The sequence below is a fragment of the Chlorocebus sabaeus genome, chromosome 9 (assembly GCF_047675955.1).
Source record: "Chlorocebus sabaeus isolate Y175 chromosome 9, mChlSab1.0.hap1, whole genome shotgun sequence".
Lineage (NCBI taxonomy): Eukaryota > Metazoa > Chordata > Mammalia > Primates > Cercopithecidae > Chlorocebus > Chlorocebus sabaeus.
In genome coordinates, this window is record NC_132912.1 from 114,131,111 (window position 1) to 114,148,906 (window position 17,796).

The window sequence follows — 17,796 nt, forward strand, 5'->3', positions numbered from 1 at the left end:
TCAATATAACATTTCCAATTGACATTGAACCTGGGCTTTGTATACCTGGCCTGAGACTAAATTCAGTTTCTTAGCTTTCCTGAGGAGGAGAAAAGGGAGGCGTATCTCTGAGCAGAAAATTCATCTTTGAGCAGAAAAGGCCCAGCCCTGCTGGATCCTCACCCTCTAGATTATCAAGAGGAGAAGAGACACCTGTCTGCAGTACACACATACAGAACCCTCCAAGACAGAGGGCCCCCTCCCTGAGCAGGCCCAGAGCTGGCATTCTGACTTTATGTTGGTTTTGATTGCTGTATCCAGTCTGTGACAAAGAGTCTCTAGGGCAAGAATCTGAAAGTAGGGTTTCCCTGGTTCCAGGCAAACAAACTCAAGTCTGAGAAGTAAAATGTCAGTGTGTGTGTGTGTGTGTATATGTGTGTGACAGTGGCGCATCCATGAAGGAGAGAACCATCTATATTTGATTTAAAAGAAGCCTGTCATTGGTACAAATCAAACACCCATAGATTTCTTGTCTTTCATAATAATCCCTACCAGAGATCAGAAGCTTTAAAAGGCTGCCCAAGTGGTGAAGAGCCATGCTGTGTTTCTCATGGCTACATGTAGATGAGGCCAGGGATTCTCTTTTATTCTTCCTTTCTTAAGGCTTTGAAACAATGTCTACCTGTTGAGTGCCAGCTCCTCAGAGAGATCTTAAGCTGGAAGCAAGTATTCAGGCATGAGGAGAGCCCCATTTGGCCAGTCACTTGAAATGATAAGCTATGTGACCCAGGGAGGGTGTTGAGTCAGGTTACTGCCTTTTGGTGAATTGGAAACATGGCAGCAGAGAAGGAGTGATTAACACAAGTTAAAGCAGGTTGACAGGTACAGAGAAAGAGTCTGACTTGGGAGAAAAAAACTGAAAAGGTGATTTTATCTTAGTTGTAATTGCTTATGGACATGGCAAAGCTTTTGCCTGGCACCTAATCAGTGTTAGCAACCTTCTGCCTTCCTCCAAATTCTTCATCAGTTGATGCTACTGACTCACAGAAGCCTCTCCTTGCTACTTAAAATATCATAGTTCCCCTACCTGTTTCCTTTCTTAACTCCTTGCTCCATTCCCTCCAAAGAGTGTTGGTCACAGTGATAGAATCCAACTCAAACTAAACTGCTCAGTGAAGGGAACCCAAATCATGTAATTAGGAAATTCAGAGATGATTGCATTTAGAATTTAAGATAGCTCCATATCTATATCCCATCAGCTGAGCAATCCTAGTGGAGTCCTCTTTCTCAATATTAAAGCACCCATACCTGATTCCCTTGGCTCTGAACAGACTGGCTTAGGTGATGTATATGCCTGGAGCCAGAAACAATCACTGTGGCCCCAAGAAGCTATTGACAAAAAGAGGCAAACTCTATAAAATATTTGAAGAGATTTATTCTGAGCAAATGTGAGTGACCATGGCCTGTGACACAGCCCTCAGGAGGTCCTGAGAACATGTGCCCAAGGTGGTCGGGGTACAGCTTGGTTTTATATATTTCAGGGAGGCATGAGACATCAATCAAATATGTTTAAGAAATACATTGGTTTGGTTCAGAAAGGTAGGACAACTCATAGCGGGGGCTTCTGGGCTATAAGGAAATTTAAACATTTTCTGGTTGACAGTTGGTTGAATTTATCTGAAGACCTGGGATAAAGAGAAAGGAAATGTTCAGGTTGATGGATTGTGGTGACCAAGTTTTATTGTGCAGGATAAGCTCTCAGATAGCAGACTTCAGAGAGAGCAGGTTGTAAAATGTTTCTTATCAGACATAAAAGGGTGCCTGGCTCTTAGCTGATTATTTCCTGCATCTGGAAAAGAAGGAAGGAAAAAAAAGGGGGAAAGGAGGATTCTCTGTAGAATGTGGATTTTTCCTGCAAGGGATGCCTTTGTATTGTCATTTCAAGATGTGACAGAGAAATATGCTTTGGGGTAAAATAATTTTATTTACTTTCTTGTTATCCCAGAGTCAGATTGGAAAGTAAGTCATTATATACAGGGTTAAATAAAAACCATCTGATGAGAATTTGTGGTTTGTAGGGCATGACTCCTTAGACCCCTTAGATAGGAATTTGGACAAGATTAAAAAAATCAGAGCTTAGTCCTCAAAGCTAAACTCTTTTTGACCAAGCGTGGGCTTTCTGCCTACTCCTAGAATCTGAGAATAAAAGCCTCCCCAAATGATAGGGACTGAGAATGGGAGAGGAATGCAATTATCAGAAGGAAAAATTGATTTCAGGCAAAGGAAAACAGTAAGTGTTTACTACTATATATATATATATTTTTTTTACAATTTATCTTATATTTAAATAAAAAACAGACAAAAATGTCTATGACCTCCAACAAGTCTGTGAGTTTCATGGAGGTACAGAGTTTGTCCATTTTGTTCACCAATAGACTGCTAGTGTCTGTCATGGTGTGTGACACATGGTAAATATTTAATAAACATCAGCTGGATATGTGGATGCATGAATGCACGCATGCTTGGGAACTTGGCATCCCTTGTCTTGTCTTAGAAGAGCACAATGATGAGCCTTGTACAAAGAGGAGAAAGAGAAGGGTCAACCAAGTTTGTCACTTCTTTAAAGATTCTTTTGTAATTTTGAAGTTTTGTTGGATTTTCTTGGCTTGTATCCTTATAAGTTTAGAAGACTGGAATGTTCTTAAAGAGGCTCTTCAATACAAGACTCTAGCTGAAAAACAGGAGACACCTGCCTACCCTTATTTTCATCTCTGCACATCTCTGAGTAAGAAGGTTACCAGGGCTTCTTACACATGTACTTCCCCTGCTCTCTCACGCCTTGGTAACTGTCTCTAGGGATTCTGTCCTTTCCAGCACAAAGGCCTGTAGAGAGGGGTGCGATTAACAAAAATACCCCCTGTTGGCCCAGAAGGAAGCCCATAGGATCTTTTCTGATCATGTAGGGGAGAGATGAGGTATAACAAAGTAATGAACCTGAGATATTCCAGACTCTTCCATGCTCTCAGACACATGGTCTCTGAGCTGCACTTCTCAGTTTTTGAGAAGCTAAATGGCAATCAGAGTGTGCTCCACACTCCAGAAGTGGCTTCCTCGGGAATGCAAGTAAACTCATCTCCTCTTTCTGACTCTTCCTCTAAAAAAGCTCCTCTGCTCAGTCTGAAACCTCAATTAAGATGATTTACTGGAGACTTTCTTGACTGCAGTGGGCATATACATACCAAAGATCTTTCCACCTGGGTGATGTTTTCCCACTGAGCCTCTCCACATGTAGAACAGAAGGTTCTGATTTAGGGGTTACTTCCCAGAAACTCCACATCCTCTCTCATAACACTCTTCTGTGTCTGCCAATCCTCATGGTCCTCAAGATATTCTTGAGGTCCTGCCTCAATCTTTCTTGCTCTGTTGACCTCATGTCCTCCTTTCCCATTGGAAATGGAGATGCAAGCGGACTGTAATGCTTCATTAGCTGGTACTCAGATATTTTTTTCCCCCCCACGGTGGAGTCTCACTCTGTTGCCCAGGCTGGAGTGCAGTGGCACAATCTCAGCTCACTGCAACTTCTGCCTCCCAGGATCAAGCAATTCTCCTGCCTCAGCCCCCTGAGTAGCTGGGATTACAGGCGTGAGCCACCACGCTCAGCTACTTTTTTTTTTTTTTTTTTTTTTTTTTTGTATTTTTAGTAGAGACGGGATTTCACCATGTTGGCCAGGCTAGTCTCAAGCTCCTGACTTTGTGATCTGCCCACCTCAGTCACCCAGAGTGCTGGAATTACAGGTGTGAGCCACCACGCCCAACCTGGTCCTGAGATTTTAAAACCTTCCCTTTCCTCTAGATCTTTAGGTTAAATAAGTCTGATTCTGGAAACTATTTCACAGAAGAACTACAGTTTTTAACAGAGTAGTAAGGGAAGCCTTCATGAGCAAGTCACGTTTGTACCAAGTTTCAAAGACGGTATATTAGGCAGAGTCTCTGTAGGAAATAGTTGACTAACTCAAATGAGTGTTTGAACGGAGTTTAATGAAAAGATGGTTCCCCCAAAATAAGAATACCTAGGAAGGAAGTGTAGGAAACATGGTGAAGCCCTCAAAAACTATAGCCACCAAGGCTTCAAGGACTATTATAGCCATTGGAGAGGTTTTGCTTGGCATGAACTGTGCCTTGAATGGAGCATCACAGCCACTGCAAAATTGAGGCTGGAAGAGAGGGAGTTGAGGGAGGAAATGCCCCAACCTTCTTTCTTCCTTATGCCTAATTCTTGTCAATGCTTCATGTTGGTTGAACTCAACCAGAAATCAGAAGGCAGAGGAGCTTGATGATGCTGTCCACAGAGGTCAGCTTCTTGAGACTGAGCAATGGAAAGTAATATGGAGGGACAAAGAACAGAGAATATCTAGCACAGAACATGAACAAGCTAGCTCTATCCAAGCAGGGAGAACAATAAGTTCAATTGTTCTGAGATCTGAGTGTGCCCGCAGTGCTTGGGTAGCTGCAAGAAGGCGGATGTGCCTGGAGCAGAGTGAATGGAGAAGGAATTGTTTTTGAAGATTCAGAAGATATTCCTGGCTTTGACAGTGCCTTCAGTGAAAACTATTATGCAGCATGATGAATCTAGCCATTGCTACCTGAAATGTTATAATTAATAGAGATTTTGACTTACTGACAATTTTATTACATCATCCTTCATTTTCAAATTGCCAACTGCTGCATGTGAGTGTGGCAGGGTGAGAGGGCTGGGAGGCTCATAGCTCCAGCTAGAATCACCTCCCTCTGCTCAGCTCCAATTGATCAAGGGCAGAGGATCAAGGAGTGAGAAGTGGGCCATACCAAGGTACTATATAGCTGTTTCCAAACAAGTGAGCTAAGACCCCCCGCCCCCCATGGAACAGAATGGGAAGAAAATTATGTGGAGAGGCAGTGCTTAGTACCTAAACTTTATATTTCTTTTGGTTTTTAATAGCTTTGTGTTTCTGATAACTCTTGCTTGTTAGTTTCTGGTCGAAGCATTCTAGGAGCAATAATTTCCCTGGCATTTCTCTTGATTCTGTCCTCGTATTCCAACAAGGTATTTCTTCTCTTCCCAGGAAACACACAGAAACTTGGCACAATTCTGTATCAGTGGCTACTTAAACCTTTTGTTGTTTTGTGCACACAAATGTCTTCTGCGTGTGTGTGTGTGTTTCCCGCCTCCTCATAGACAGTAAGCTGCTCAAGAAAGAGGCAATGCTTGCTACAGACTAGAATCTACCCACTGTTTTCGGTTCTAGTTCTAGAAACCATTGGCTACTTAACAGAAAGCAACATGTGTTAGATGCATTTTTTAGGAAGTCAGTGTCAGTAGGCTGAACATGGAGTTATTGGGAAGTAATTTGTGATAGAAGTTGGGATTAAGCTTCACTGTGAGGATAAATAAAATTTTGATAGATGAAGGGGAGGAAAGGGGGTGTTTTTAGCCAGTGAGATAAAATAGATTGAGCAATGGCTTGCAATTGGGAAGAATTGTGATTTATTGGAAGAAAGTGTATGGCTGGAGTACAGGTCATGTTCTAATGAGAAGCAGTAGGTAAGACTGGAGAGAAGAGTTGAATATTTTCTACTTCCTCTTTTTAATAAGTGAAGGACATCAGGTCAGGAATGGGGTTAAGGCTTGACTAGAACTAAATTAGAGGTGGTTCATTATGGTAGTATATAGCAAGAGGGAAACCCAAGTTGGTGTTATTAGAAAAGTAGAGAGCCAAAGAGGTGATCAGGACAAAGTATACAATCAAATGAGCTTCTGTAATGTGGGTTCCATCCACAGGACATCACAAAGAGGCCTCTGATCTTAGGGGGAAGGAAGAAATCTGGTTCTGAGGCAAAGAAGAGAGGGACAAGATTAAAAAATGGATAAAGTGAGGAGATGGAGGATAAGATTGGGGGATCCACTTGAAAGGCGAACAGAAGGCAGAGTCAGAGGACATCTCTGAGGCTATGATTTCAGTCTTGGACTTTCTTTTATGGAGGACCTATTGATGCAAGATTTTTTTGGTGCCTGCACAAGCTGGAGGCCTCCATGGCTGGCTATGCCCCTGCCCAGGGCCTTACTCGGCTCTGGGCTTGCCACGGGAGGTACCCTGTCTACTCGGCCCAGTGGGCTGCACTTGGCTTGCCCTCTAGCCTGGATCCCATGCTGGCTACAGGATCCACTTTCAGCCTGCAACTGGGCTAGGCATGCTGCAACCTTCTTTTGCTTTGGGCACTGGCCATCTGAATGAGGGGAATGCAGTGGTGCCTGAAAAACTTGGAGCCCCAAAGGGTGTATTATTACCTGCAACTCAGTGGACAGGGGTGTGTTAATAGCTCTTTAAGTCCCATTGCCCCACTCTTGTCCATGGCTCCTGGGCTCGCTTAGCCCCCCTACTTCTTCCCATCACGTGGGACAGCTACCTGGCACTGGTGAAAGATGGAAAGCTTCAATGTTACAGCCTTTTCCATACCCACGTTGGGCGAGTCTCATGTTCTTGTCCTGCATCCAAGAAGAACGAGGTTACACTGACAACTAGAGGGTGAGCAGGGTGCAGAGTTTTATTGAGCGATGGAATAGTTTTCAGCAGAGAGGGGACCCGAAGAGGGTAGCCCCCTACCTGAGGTTGGGTAGCTCTTTCAAGTGTGGCTGAGTCCAGGACTTCTTCGGGCTCAGGATTGGGGAGAGTGTGCTGATTGGTTTGTGAGTATGCAAAAAAGGCCAAAAAAAGGCACCACTCAATGATGGGCATGATAGTGTAAAAAAACATTTAGAGAAGGGTAGGTATATGTAAAATAGGTGAAGGATGGGGATCAATCAGAGGAAAGCATACCAAACAGGAAGAGAAGTTCTCAATCTGATTCATGGATTTATTAGAGATTTGTAGCTTGGTTTTCAGGCTTTAACCTGTCTTTGGTTTGAAGGTTTCACCAGGGACCTGCCCCCTGTCTGCCTCCTCACACTATCACTATGACTTTGCCCATGGGTAGTAAACAGGTAGCTGTTGAAGGTTCCTGGGCTTGGCTTACCCTGAATGCCAGGCTGAGATGTTTGATTATAAAACTCTTCTCCATTGAGTCATTTAGAAGCTCCAGAATCCTTGTCAAGACAGAATTTCAGGCAACCATTGCTAGTTCAACTGATCTGACACATAATCCATGTGTCTAGGCTCTGTGTTGACCACTATAAAGGACACAAAAATGGATGATTCATCTCTCATCTTTTAGAATTTTAATGCATTTTCTCATTCTTAGCTCACATCCATTCTGTGGTTTAGGGACTTTGCAGAACTGACTGCTTAATTCCCTTCAGATGTGTTAAGTCCTATGACTTGGATATGTGCGTTTGGAAAGGTGTCCTTGTTTATTTCCTGTTCTTATATGAGCATCAACCTTTCTGTGGTTGAAAGAGGAAAGGTGTAGATGTGGATCCTGGCTCTGTCTCTTCTATTTCATATCCTTTGGCTAGTTACTTTAATCTCATTGCAACCTTTTGAAAGAGACATTATGATTACATTGAACAGAGTTGGAAAAGGGGAGGTTGAGAGTTAACATAATCAAATGTGCCTGACATGAGGCCCAAAACATCGGTGCTCACTGTGTTAAGAGAAAAGAAGGTGGGAAGGAGACTAATTGGAGTAGACATGGTGCTTGCATATAGGCAAAAATGAAACAAACAAAAAGTCAAACCAAGCTCTATTAATCTAAACCAAATTAAACCAAACCCAAACAAACAATAACAAAAACCCTTGCAGCCGAGTCACTTTGCAGCTATCCATTATCCAATGAGACTAAACGGGACTTTTCCTGCTATTATCCTCCTCTGCTCCTGTCACTGAATAGAAGACCTTCTGTTCTAGGTAGCTGATCATTAATCAGTATGCAGCTTCTTCCCTTCAATTCTCTGTCTCCCAATTATCCAAAGAAATAATTTGGCCGAGTGAGAAGGCCTGCATGTTTGCTAACAAAGGGATACTTCTGCTTCTGTGGGATAGAAATGAGTATTCTGTGAAATAGAATGTAAGCAGTCACTGTGGCAATTTGTGACCTGAAGCCCCTATGATTCTCAGTGAGTCTCTGGTGCTTAATTATGCCAAGGGTTTCTAGAATCAGCCTCTAGCAGTTTCCTCTGAAAACACCATCAACTACTGTATGGAATCTAAGTAGATGGACCAGGGTAATAACAATTCAAAGAGCTGATTGGAGCCTAGGATAATGAGCCAAGACTGGAGTCAGGACTCAAGGCTCAGTTTAAGTCCCATGGGCCACATAGATTACATTTCCATTAGCACCATGGAGTATTTGTTGTGTGGAGAAAGAGCCAACCACCTTGATCTCAGAAAATGTACCTGGTATGGTTTGGCTGTGTCCCCACCCAAATCTTACTTTGAATTGTAATAATCCCCATGTGTCAAGGGTGGGCCAGACGAAGATAATTGAATCATGGGAGTGGTTTTCCCCATACTGTTCTCATGGTAGTGAATAAGTCTCACAAGATCTGATGCTTTTATGAATGGGTGTTCCCCTGCACAAGCTCTCTTTCCTGCCACCATGTAAGACATGCCTTTGCTTCTCCTTTGCCTTCCACCATGACCATGAGGCCTCCCCAGCCATGTGGCACTATGAGTCCATTAAACGTATTTTCTTTACAAAGTATCCAGTTTCTGGTATGTCTTTATTAGCAGCATGAGAATGGACTAATACAGCACTCCAGAGCAGTGTTTCAACCTCTACAAAGAGGGTCTGGGCTTTTCGAAGACAGTTCCTTGGAAGGAGAAAACAGGCCCTTCCTAACTGGCCTAAAAAATTTGTTGGGTGAGCGGAACAACTGAGTTAACTCTGAATAGTCCATTTGTGGCTCTGCTTTCTGTGGTACTGAGGAATGTCTTCTTGTGTATTCATGAAATTCATGATAGCAATTACTGCTAGCCTTTATTGAACCTGTTGCAAAGTGCGTGGCATGTGGAAAGAACTTCACATACAATATTTCATAAATCCTTAAAAAAGCTCTATGAAACATGTAAAATTTTTATCCATATGTCACAGGTATTTGGAACTTGCAGCATCTGAACCAAGGCTCATGTAGGATAACTTGCTCAGGGCCTTATAGCTGGAAAGGTGTGGAGGTAGGAATCAAACCCAGGTTGTCTAACCCAAGTCTGTGTTCTTAACTATGAAGTCAAATTCCTTCATTTTAGACAAAGGGGAATTAATCTGTCCACTGACTATGTAAAGCCATGGGGGAGGGCAGTGGAACTGGGCCCTGACATGACTTACACCCTTGCTGTTTCTACTGGTAATCGACAGAAAACATTTCAATCCACCACGATGACTTGGTGGGATAGGTCCTGAGGCTTCAAAATGTGTTTTTGTGTCTCACTGCTCTGTGGCATGACTTTGTGTCATTTGGGGATAGGGGAAAACTATTACTTGTTTTGATGCCCAGTGCAACTTTCTGTTTTACAACCACAATCAGTCAGAAGTGGAAAGATATGAGAAACTCATTTCCTGTAGTTGAGGAAACAGTGGCACATGCCTTGTCTAACGCCATACAGCTAAATATGGGCAGAGCCAGCTGGTCTGTTTAGAGCATTCCAGTACTCTTTTTTAGGATGTCTGATACCCTCTGCTCCTCTGAAGTGAAATGGTCACGCATAATATTATTTACTTTACTGTGGCAGCCTTGGAAAATAAATAATTTGGAGTTTAGGAGAACCAGAGGGGTATAGGGAAGGCATGTGGTTAGTGAAGGGAAATGGAATGAGATGTTAGTTCATTTCTTCATTCATTCTTTCATTCATTTATTCACCTAACAAATACCAATTGGATATACTGATTATAGAACCTTTTCTAGTGCTACTTGTGCCACTTACGTTGAGCTTCTATTTTCTCATCTGATAAATAAGGATGTTAAAATACATCTAATAATTATAAATATGGAAAACTTGATCTCACTAGTAATCATAGTAATGCAATTATACATACTATGAGTCACCATTTTTGTTTTTACTTTTTAAAACAACAAACATTATAAAATAATGCCTAATGCTAATGAGGATATGATGAAAATGCAGTTTCAAATAGATATTTTGGAAAGGAGTGTAGTGGGTTAGTAAGAGCCATAAAAAGATCTATGCTCCTTGACCCAGGGATTCCATTTCTGGGAATCAATTCTAAGTACATTTTAAGAAAGAATCTACGTACACAAAGATGTCTAATGATAGTTTTATTATTAGCAAAACATGGAAACAATATAACTGCTAAATCCAATGGACAACAGTAAATAAATTCTAGTGGATACGCCCAGTGAAATGTTATGCTGCCAAAAGAGAAAATAACTATCATGAAGTTTCTATAGTAATAAGAAAAATGGTTGATACAATGTTGATCATAAATAGAAAATCATTATTATAGAGATGAGGAGAGAGCCTCACAGGAGAAAAGAATCAAATGCTCAAAAGGTGGTGATAGGGTAGATTAATGGGTTGTTTTGTATTTCCTTTTTCTGAAGTTTCTAAAATATGTTTATGTTACTATTTTCCAGAGCCAGGCCGTGATGTCAGACCTGATTTGAATTCCAACATCAAACGCTTACAAGCAGTGTGATTGTCGAGTTTTCTTCTCTGTAAAAGGGGATTAATAAATGAATACGCTTCATAAGTTTGATGTGTGGATTAGAGAAAATAATGGATGTGGAGTGGTTCCTACAGTGTCTGATTGTTTGAAATTTGTTAATGAATAGCAATTATTACCATTTTTATGAGGATTTTGAATGTATTGCTGAACATTAATGACAAAAATCTCAATAATATCTACGAGTCATTCTTGTTCTAAGTTTTAATATTTCTTTTTTTTTTAATTTTTTATTATACTTTAAGTTCTAGGGTACATGTACCCAATGTGGAGGTTTGTTACATAGGTATACATGTGTCATGTTGGTTTGCTGCACCCATCAACTTGTCATTTACATTAGATATTTCTTCTAATGCTATTCCTCCCGCAGTCCCCCAGCCCCCAAGAGGCCCCGGTGTGTGATGTTCCCTTCCCTGTGTCCAAGTGTTCTCATTGTTGAATACCCACCTATGTGTGAGAACATGCAGTGTATGGTTTTTGTCCTTGGGATAGTTTGCTGAGAATGATAGTTTCCATCTTCATCTGTGTCCCTGAAAGGACATGAATTCATCCTTTTTATGGCTGCATAATATTCCATGGTGTATATGTGCCACATTTTCTTAATCTAATCTATCACTGATGGACATTTGAGTTGGTTCCAAGTCTTTGCTATTGTGAATAGTGCCACAATAAACACACGTGTGCATGTGTCTTTATAGTAGCCTGATTTATAATCCTTTGGGTATATACCCCGTAATGGGATGGCTGGGTCAAATGGTATTTCTAGTTCTAGATCCTTGAGGAATTGCCACACTGTCTTCCACAACAGTTGAACTAATTTACACTCCCACCAACAGTATAAAAGCGTTCCTATTTCTCCACATCCTCTGAAGCATCTGTTGTTTCCTGACTTTTTAATGATTGCCATTCTAACTGGTGTGAGATGGTATCTCATTGTGGTTTTGATTTGCATTTCTCTGATGACCAGTGATGATGAGCATTTTTTCTTGTGTCTGTTGGCTGCATAAATGTCTTCTTTTGAGAAATATCTGTTCATATCCTTTGCCCACTTATTGATGGGGTTGTTTTTTTCTTGTAAATTTGTTTAAGTTCTTTGTAGGTTCTGGATATTAGCCCTTTATCAGACGGATAGACTTCAAAAATGTTCTCCCATTCTGTAGGTTGCCTGTTTATTCTGATGGTAGTTTCTTTTGCCATGAAGAAGCTCTTCAGTTTGATTAGATCCCATTTGTCTATTTTGGCTTTTGTTTCCATTGCTTTTGGTGTTTTCATCATGAAGTCCTTGCCCATGCCTATGTCCTGAATGATATGGCCAGGGCAATCAGGCAAGGGAAAGTAATAAAGGGTATTCAATTAAGAAAAGAGGAAGTCAAATTTTCCCTGTTTGCAGATGACGTGATTGTATATTTAGAAAACCCCATCGTCTCAGCCCAAAATCTCCTTAAGCTGATAAGCAACTGCAGCAAAGTCTCAGGATACAAAATCAGTGTGCAAAAATCACAAGAATTCCTATACACCAATAACAGACAAACAGAGTCAAATCATGAGTGAACCCCCATTCACAATTGCTCAAAGAGAACAAAATGCCAAGGAATCCAACTTACAAGGGATGTGAAGGACCTCTTCAAGGAGAACTACAAACCACTGCTCAATGAAATAAAAGAGGACACAAACAAATGGAAGAACATTCCATGCTCATGTGTAGGAAGAATCAATATAATGAAAATGACCATACTGTCCAAGGTAATTTGTAGATTCAATGCTATCCCCATCAAGCTACCAATGACTTTCTTCACAGAATTGGAAAAAACTGCTTTAAAGTTCATATGGAATCAAAAAGAGGCCGCATTGCCAAGACAATCCTAAGCCAGAAGAACAAAGCTGGAGGCATCATGCTTCCTGACTTCAAACTATACTACAAGGCTGCAGTAACCAAAACAGCATGGTACTGGTACCAAAACAGGGAGATAGACGAATGGAACAGAACAGAGTCCTCAGAAATAACACCACACATCTACAACCATCTGATCTTTGACAAACCTGACAAAAACAAGAAATGGGAAAAGGATTCCCTATTTAATAAATGGTGCTGGGAAAACTGGCTAGCTATATGTAGAAAACTGAAACTGGATCCCTTCCTTACACCTTATAGAAAAATTAATTCAAGATGGATTAAAGACTTAAATGTTAGACCTAAAACCGTAAAAATCCTAGAAGAAAGCCTAGGCAATAATATTTATTTTAAACATGGCGTTTAAGTAAGTTTTTTGTGACAGAGATGTATTCATACATTAATGTGAGGCCAAAATGTTGTTCCAAGATGATAGAGTTTTGAAAATAAATTTTCCTTAGGGAATAAAATGAGATTATTTCTGTCTATTTAAAATCTGAACTGGTTTCTTTTTAGGGATGTGAGGCAACATATAGTTTTATATTTAGGATATTTGGGAAGGTGTTAGGTTAGAAACTAGTCACTTCCCTCATTTTTTCTTCTAATAGCTGCCCTTGGTTCTACATAAAAATAAAAAGATGGATCATTATTTATGCACTTACGAGTAATAGAAGAATCTTTGTGATGCTATATGTTTAGAACAGTCCCACATCTTGCTTTTCCCAAGGTTTTTGATGTGGGGGGAATTTGATTATTTTCTTGGTACAAGAAGACTTATAATATTCTTATGTATGTCTAGAAGCTGATGTATAAAGGCTTTCTGGGAGTGAAATGGTTCTTTCAGATTGACTTTTGGATAATACATGTGTAAGTGAATCAGATGGTTATTGATTAAATGTCTTCCCAACACAAAACAAATTGACCGGATGTATGAAGGGTTTCGCCAACCCCCAGTGTTTGATATTCCCCAACAACTTTTGGCTGCTGATTTCCAGCTAAGAGTTGAAAGGTGGAAATCTTGCTTGGTAATATATTAGTGGAGCAAGGAGCAAGGAGCAAGGCAGAAAGGCAAGGAGTAATCTCTGAGGCAAGAAACTTTTGAATCTTTTCATCATATCCGTATAGCTATTATTCAGTAAAAGAAAACAAAAAAGAGAACTTGGAAAAAGTTCTGAATTCTATGTGCTAAATTCTCTCCATTCTGGTGAGATAGCATGACAACCTTGTGTCTTGATTAGGTTTGATTATGGAAAGTCTGGAGAGAGGCCAAGAGAAGTGGTTTCCCAAGGTGATGGCAGAGATGAATAGGCAGGCCACCTTAATATTGGTCTTGGATTTGGCAGGCCACCTTAAGATTGATAACACTTGATTCAAGAATGAGTATTTGTAAGAGTCTTTGAAGCTTGGGTAATACTTTAAAACATGTTGCAGGTGTGAGACTCAACATCACCTGTCTGGATAAATATTCATTATCACCTTCAAACTGTATCAGTATCCAGACACATTGTTGAAGCCTGTCTTAGCCAGCAGCACTCAGCTTGGTAACAGAAGTCTAAGAAACTTTAGAAGTAATACATGAATTTTCTGCTCTAACATGCTTTTGCTTGACCAAATAATGCTATTTATGCTTGCTGCTGGTGGGAATTAGAGGATTGGTGACATAAGCATGTAAGATAGGTTTTTTTCTTGTTTTGTCCTGTGTTTTGTTTCTAATGGTGTTTTGTTTCTAATGCTGGACAGAGACCATGTCAAAGTCCTCTGGAGATAAAACTCCATCTCTTCCACTGTCCCTGGCAAAGAATTGTGAGTCTGCTCTTCAGGATTTATGCCACTCAGCAGCATTTGGAGAATATGGCAATGTTAGTCCTAATGGACTCCTCTTAAAACATTTTGGGTTAGGTGCCTCTGGTATTGAGTTTATTATGAGATTCTTGATTCCTGGTTTCAATACTGGACCAAACACTCTAGGCATCTATTATTTGGAAGAATATAAACATTTTGTTATGATGAATTGCCAGCTGAGGAATTGACAGCACCCTTTTCAATCCGTTGTGAACATATTCACTGGTTGATCCAATATGAGCATGATTGGAAACTAGATGGCTTTTCTTTGACGGTCTCCAACTGGGAAAACTATCTTTTTATTGAATTGGTCCACAGATCTCTGATGACATAGAAAAACATGCACTGCCTCAGTTGGGATTAGAGGATCTGAGCAGTGGCTGGCCACTCCAATCACCATGCCGTGCTGCCTTCTCCCCAGCCCCATCTCACCAGATCGTATGGTCACAGCAGAAGGTGAGCAAATTCTGGAACCGAGGGGAGCACAGTACACATAGGAAACTCTTCTCTCACTCCAACGATACAACTTTCCTAGGCCAGGCTGTTGCCTTTTTGATTGTCTATCTTGGCAGAACCTATGCTATTCTCTGATGAGGGACACAAGAGCTGCACGAAGTGCAAGAAAACTTCTTATCTCTATTATTCTTTTTTAGGGAGATTATGTGCCCACAATAGAATGGAGCTGAGTTCTGCTGCAGGAAGTAGATTGCGCTAAGGATTTGCAGCTAGATCAAAAGGTAGGAGATGAGTGATTGTTGCCCAGGGAACCAACTTGCAAAAGGAAGATTCCCTTAGTATTTCTTCCTCTTGTCTTCATTTTAATGATGAAGGAGCTGGCCAGGGAAAGCTGATTTAGAGCCTTCTTCTCTGTATATATAGCAGGGCATGGTTGGGTGGTTGCAGAATGAGGATATTGTAGTGATCCTATTTACCAAACCTTTATATTCAATCTTCTGTTTTATCGTCCCCTCTCCCTACTGATCTATTTTCCAGTGTGTAAACTGAATAGCTCACAATGCAAAAGGAGAGTGACTTGAGAGGTACAAGCTCTCATGTGACACATAAATAACTGATCAGAAGTGACATTTTAAGAACAGCATAATCCTTTGTAAACATGGTCTCAAAGGTCAAAGCTAAAACACCTTGTATACTGACCATGTTATGTTGGGCCTTTATATCTCATTGAACATGATTTACATGCAGTCTTCCCCAAATATTCGAGGACTGGAATGTCTGATTTTATCAAACTCATAAATAAAATACAATGTGGTGTCTGTGATGCTGTGGGACCAGAGAGGGCTGGCTGAGAGTCCTGATTTCACCAGTTACCAGCTGTGTGATCTAGGGTGAATGACGTCACTCTGCTCTCTGCAAAATGAAAGGAATCCTCATAACAATTCACAGAGTGGACACCACTGATAAGTAAGATAGGGTGGGCAACCACTTAGTTCTGTGCTTAGCTGAGTCAGTGTCAATTTATGTTAAATGAGTAATTAGCAAATGCCTACTGTATCCAAGACGTGTGTCACGCACAAAACTCTCTGGGATATCAAAGTCTGTCTTAAAAATATTTAAGGTTTTTGTTGCCACTGTTGACCTGAGCAGCTAGTGAAAGAAACCAGACAAAAGCCTTTTAATATTTATAACAAATTCAAGCTAAGTTTGTGGACAAAGTTCTTTGTGAGCAATGTCTCCAACATCTGTGAATGTTTTTAGTTCATTGAATATTCCATGGATGCCCTTCCATATGACTAATTTTGGTGTCAGAATTTCTGTTTATTGCTGGTGGGGTGAAGCTCCACACTCAACTCCCATCCAAAGATGCCTCCATCTCTCTCTTCTCTTTGTGCCTCCTGTTTGCTTCTTAGTGATGCTTGCGTTAATGCTTTTTTTTTTTTTTTTTTTTTTTCAAAATTGAACTCGTAATAGATGGTGGAGTGAGAGATGGGTCACATAACAAAATTAGGCTCATTTTTGGTGCGTTCAAGTGCTAGCCTCTGACACGAATGGTAAATTACAAAAAATGAACAGGATACCCTGAAGAGTTGATGGATTTCCTTCCTCAAATTGCTAAACAGTGGATGGAGTAAGGGTGATTTTCCTAGTGTTAAAACTATTCCCTGGGGGTAATTTTGGGCACCTTGGGAAGATGCATTAACTACTTTTGGTCACCAGAGAGCCATTGCTAAGTAGATCATAAAGAGGCACACTAGTAAGAATAATTAGCGGATATCTTTGTGGGATGAAGACCTGGGTAGTTTTATTGGAAGAAATGTTCTGACTATAGTTTATAAGGCTCTTGAACATGAACCTTTCCAAAAGTAAAGCTTGTAGGTAAGAAATGCCTTGGTATTTGTGCTGATCTTTAAATGCCTCTAATAGAAAATTAGGCTTTATGAATTTCAAAGATGTTTTGTGAACATCAACACGTTGGTTGTTCACAACAACACGGCCAAGTTGGGCTGGGTGGGGAGCTTAGGGTGTTGCTTTATTAGCAGAATACTTTATGTAAAGAATGGTGAATTTAGAATCAGGGAGACCTGAGCACTGACTGGACTTGGCTACTTCCTATTCATGTGGCTTTAAGCAATTTATTTTCCCTTTTTGGGTCTCAGTTCTATTGCTTGTGAAACAGTGGGAGTGGATTAGATCAGGGATGGCACATTCTTGGCAAGTGTACTACCTCCTTCTCAACCTGCATCCTTAATGGACATTGTTAATTGGTCAGGGCATATTTTCACACTGAGCACCAGAGGCTTTAGAACAACTTCACTTCTGTCCACAGGTTACCCACAGTGTTGACCTACGAGTGTAAGGCATGTGTAATGGGATCAAGGAAGGTTCGGTGAGATGCTGAAATGAGATACAGAATACAATGATCATATTCAGGTAATTTATGGGTTGAACTTTTCCGTGTTTATGACTGAATTCTAACATGTATTATATCACCAGGGGCAAAACGAAGTAGTGGTAAAGAGGGTGGATTCTGTGTTCTCATCCCAACTTCATATCGTATTAGTTGGGTCATTTAACTTCTCCATTCCTCTGTTTCTACCTCATAGAATGGTTGTGAAGTTTAGCTAAGGTAAGGTATCTAAAACACTTAACACAGTGACTGAGATATCTCAAAGATCTTAGTAAATGCTAGCTATGAATATTCAACTCTTGTTTTCTGGTGAGCCAATTAAGAGTTAATGAAGAAAACATTAGCTCAGATAATCTTCCAAAGTGCTCCAGCATTGCTAATAACCTTGCATGTCAGAAATTCCGTTTTAAGAGTAGCTCTTACAATACTCTGAGATTTTATTAGTGGCTATTAATTGACAAAATCCTAAGAAATGCTTTTTGTTTTATTTTTGGAAGGCAAACTTTTGGTGTAGCTTGTGGTAATTTGTAAAACTCCCTCCTCCACATTCTGTATCTTATTTACA

The 17,796-nt window shown here is 40.5% G+C and overlaps 1 long non-coding RNA gene across 1 annotated transcript; it reads left to right on the forward strand.

Annotated features, from left to right (window-relative positions):
• The first annotated feature begins 14,604 nt into the window (after window positions 1-14,604).
• LOC103216514 (uncharacterized) lies at window positions 14,605-17,354 on the forward strand. The gene is made up of 3 exons (XR_490583.3): window positions 14,605-14,821; window positions 15,019-15,102; window positions 17,151-17,354. It is a non-coding gene; the product is annotated as an uncharacterized lncRNA (long non-coding RNA).
• The last annotated feature ends 442 nt before the right edge of the window (window positions 17,355-17,796 follow it).